This window comes from Chrysochloris asiatica, unplaced genomic scaffold (genome assembly GCF_000296735.1).
Source record: "Chrysochloris asiatica unplaced genomic scaffold, ChrAsi1.0 scaffold00001, whole genome shotgun sequence".
Lineage (NCBI taxonomy): Eukaryota > Metazoa > Chordata > Mammalia > Afrosoricida > Chrysochloridae > Chrysochloris > Chrysochloris asiatica.
The window spans coordinates 266,607-271,044 of NW_006408519.1; the positions used below are offsets into that span (position 1 = coordinate 266,607).

A 4,438-nucleotide genomic window follows, 5' to 3' on the forward strand; every position below is an offset into this window, starting at 1 on the left:
TAAGGGGAAGTGAGGGAAAAACAGCAATGAAGCTGCGAGCTAAGCCCTACAATGTTCAATAGACTCCTGTAAACCCAGGTGGGGACCTGGTTGGTCAGCAGTGTGGCAAGTCCAGGGGACTCTTGGGCGCAGAATCAGTGACCTAGCCACAGAGGAATAGAGTGGACAGTGAAGCATCCAACTGATAAGAAGAGAGGGCATATGCATAAGAACACCCACACTTGCAGATAATACCTACTTGACCTGGTTTCAATGATTGGATGATCAGAGCTAAACTAGAAAAAGAAAGAAGAGGAAAAAAAGAGTAATCGGATACAATTTGATGAATTTGACCTACACCTATGAATGCAGTAGCTCAAAAGAGGGAACAAATCTTTACAGCAAGGCTCATTCCCACCCCCTCCATACACAGAGTAGATAGGGATGGGCAATTTGGATATTGGCTACCCAAAGTGTGTGTGTGTGTTGGGGGGGCTACAAAGATAAGAAGTGACTGGCTTACAAGCACTCAAGAGGGAACCTAGATCCAGAGGGCGTGGAGCAAGGTAGAATCTCCACTGAGTAGTATCCAATCTGTCTAGGCGGGGCTGATGAAAGGAAATGTGGATAGGTATTGTGTGATACAATAGTGAATAATTGTTATCAGGACTGACTGTGAGGGTTGGAAATGTAAAGGTAGATGTTTTGTAGCAAGGAGGGGAGTGATTAACTTTGCAGTCTAGGAGCAGAGGTCCCTAGGACCATCAAGGGAGAAGAGTGGAGAGTGAGACCCTACCCAGAGAAGCTGTGATGCCAGAGATGGAGGCAGAGATGATGACGTGGACAGATGGAGCGGCTGGGGACTTTAGACCCAGAGAGGGAGAGGAACTGTGTGCTGACAACCGGGGGCAGGCTTGCAGGGTATACTCTTTGGTTAGTTGATAATGCATGGAAGGGATTGTAACCATGGCAATGAAATGATATATGATAGGATGAATGTAAAACTAATATTCTCCCATGTAAACTATCACATAATTCACAATAAAACATTTAAAAAAAGAATTAAATGAATGAAGTGTTGACACTAGTTCATGGCACATAACTGCTCAAAAAATGTAGCAATTAAGATTGCGACATATGCATGAGAATGAGCATGGGTAATGTCTGATGTCCAATCAGGAGCAGGAGGCAGTGAAGAGGCGTGGTACAGAACATTAGCTGAAGGAGACAGATCTGGCTCGAGAGAGTGCCACTGTGCCAATTAACCTCCCTGAGCTTCAATTTCCTCATTTGTAAAGTGGGCATTACATAAGACATGCAAATCTCTTCACACGGTGCCAGGCATGTAGTAGGTGTAAAATAAACATTTATGATATGACGATATTTTTTAGATGAGAAACAAAGAGGTTAGAGGCTGGCCAAAGATCATACAGCTGTTAAGTGGGAAAGCTGAGATTTGAACCTGGGAAGTCTGCCTTACAGAGATACCTGTTTCCATATTTCTGTCTTTAACCAAATTGGTGAAAGTGAAATTTGTTTGTTCATTTTTTTCTCTTAAGAAGTTGTGAGCAAAACAAAACAAAAAGGAGGAAATACTGTTGAATGATGATGCACGGAGGGGATTGTAATCATTGCAATGAAGCGATACACAATAGGATGAGTGTAAAACTGATGTTATCCCATGTAAACTAACAATCAATTCACGATAAAAAAAAAAAAGAGAGAGAGAGAAGCTGTAAGCAGTAAAAGTTGACATTTGCCAAACAAGGACAAAATGTGTTACTAAACCTGATTTTCAGTGAATTTTTTCCTCTATCTTCTTTTGATAAACTAGTAGCCTCTAAGCTAGAGGTTAATGAAAAGAGATCTGTCTAAACACAAGAGATTCTACTGGGTGTTCATGCCCATTAGTGACTGGAGAGGTTTCAGCTATAAGATACCCAAATTGACATACCATATCCTGATCAAGTAAAAATGTGCAAAAAGTCCCAAATGATGTTAAATATTTCAGGAAGCATTCAAAAGTGCAAAGGAATGGTGCAGAAGTTCCCATGGAATTATTTTACAGAGTAGGGATGGCTGGGGCCCAGTTCTGATTCTCCTACGCCTGCTACCAATGGCTGGAGTGGCTCCTTGGACAAACTGAAATTTAGCAATTAGCATAGTGGTTACGAATCAGGCTGCTAATCTTACGGTCAGCAGTTCGAAACTACCAGCTGTTCTGCAGAAGAAAGATGAGGCTTTCTGCTCCCGTAAAGATGTACAGCCTCGGAAACCCTGTACAGGGTCACTATGAGTGGGAACTGATTCCACGGCACATAACAACAACAACCAGTACAGAATCCCTCTCATGTTGACCCCATGTGTCAGAGCAGAACTATGCTGCACAGTTTTCAAAGGCTGATTTGTCTGAAGTAGGGCACCAGGTCTTTCTTCAATGGTACCTCTGGGTGAATTCGAACCTCCAACCTTTCAGTTAGCTGATGACTGTGTTAAGTTCTTGCAGCTGCAGGCAGCAACTATTATCAACACATCTATCTATGTTCATGAGAACTTCTACAAAATCAGTGACTCTCAAAATTCAAGGGCACTTGCTAAAATGTAGATTCCAAGACTTTACCCGGGCTCTATGGAATCTCATCTCTTGGGAACAATCTCTGGGGACCTCATTTCTGACAAGTCCTTCAAATGATCCCAGGCCTCAGACTGGGTCTGTACCACATACCTCAGGCAGGTTTGGGAACATGAAGCTGTGGAGGAACCTTTGTGGACCATGTGCTACAGGGCTGTCCTCGGAACTCTGTCTCAAGGCCCTGACTGGACGTCTCAAAGTCATGATCTCCTCGGAGGTGGCATCTTCTGGGATAGCGGCCGCTGGGTTGCTTTCTAATCTGCTCAGGTCTGTGTGTGTTGGGGCTGATCCTTCCTCATGGACTCACACAAGTTTAGGGATGGACTGACTTCCTAAGTCCCTATAGGGCTCTGTAGAAGCCACCTTTTCCCTGGCTTTTGTCCCTCTACCACATGAGACAAGCCAGCTTCAGGGACGGGAGGCTTTCTCTGGGTGGGGACCCTCCTGCTGTGAGCTGTCACCCTGGCCATACACACAGCTCTCCAGCCATGACTCAGCGTTGGAAGACGAGCGCGCAGAGCCGGTCCCGAGGATGTGCCGGATTCGAGACAAAGAAAAGCTCCAGCATGCCCTCCCCAGGCCGCGCCGCACCTGCGGGGGAAGGCGGGCTGCCACGGGCTCCCGCCTTCCCGGGGGCGGCACCGATGAGGCGGCTGTTGCCGGGCAGGCTGGGCCCGCGACGGACCCCGTTGGCTTCACCGCCCGCACCGCGCCAGCCACCGCCTCCTCCCTCTGAATCACGCCTCCCGCCCCAGCCGCCAGTCTGCGCCTGCGCCCTCTGCGCCCAGAGACCGCTCCGTGGAGCTGCAGTTCTGTGGCCTGGCGGGGGTCCCGGGAGGTCACCGGACACTCCCTTCCAGGTATCCAGACAAACCCTGTTCCTGAGAAGCCCCCACTCCCTTCCGCAGCCGGTGCCTGTTCAGTTGCGCGCACCCAGACTGTCCCTGACTTTGTCTCTAGTGTTCTGCTGATGGTCACACGGTCCCGCGCTGGTGCTGCCTTGGAAGGAGTGGCTAGTAGTTCTCAAAGATTGTTGCCCATTGTGGTCACCTGGAAACTTCAAAACAAAACAAAAAACCTCCAGCCTAGGCCGCGCCCGGGCTCCACCTAGGCCACTTAATCAGAATCTCAGAGGAGGGTCCCGGGTAGTTGCATTTTTAGCCCCCAGGTGATTGTAATATTCAGTCAAAGTTGCAAACCGACAATTTAGATCTGTGCAAAGGAGCTCATGTAGCGTAGTGGTTACGAGTCGCGCTACTAACCTCAAGGTCGGCAGTTCGAAACTACCAGCGTTCCGCGGGAGAAAGATGAGGCTTTCTGATCCCATAAAGATTAACAGCCTCGGAAACTCTATGTAGGGTCTCTATGAGTCGGAACCGACTCCAACAGCACAGCACCACTATCATTGGAGTCCTGATGTAATGCTGTGATGCACCAGACTGCAAAGCCAGTTTGAACTGCAAGGTTGGCAGTTGAAGCTCACCAGTTGCTCCTTTGAAAAATAGGGTCGTTATGGGTTGGAACCAACTCTATGGCAGTTAACAACAACAATTGAATTCATCAGCGAATCTTCCTAATACTTTACAACGCTGAAGTTGCTCCTATGGGTCTAGGAAGGGATTTGAGGTTCTGCCTTTCTAATAGGCTCCTATGTAATGCTGAAGCTGCTGGTCTGAGGGCACCATGTGGAGTAGTAAGACCCCAAACACTCCTTCAGTGTCCCCTCTACCGATTGAAGCAAGCCAGCTTCAGGGATGGGACGTATTTTTTTGGTGGAAGCCACCCATACGGTTGGGTGTCACCCATGCCTTAACTCAGGGTGTCACC

At 47.8% G+C, this 4,438-nt stretch overlaps 1 pseudogene; it reads left to right on the top strand.

Moving 5' to 3' along the window:
* Window positions 1-3,347, top strand: part of LOC102811142 — an 8,313-nt pseudogene extending 4,966 nt beyond the window's left edge.
* Window positions 3,348-4,438: the final 1,091 nt, after the last annotated feature.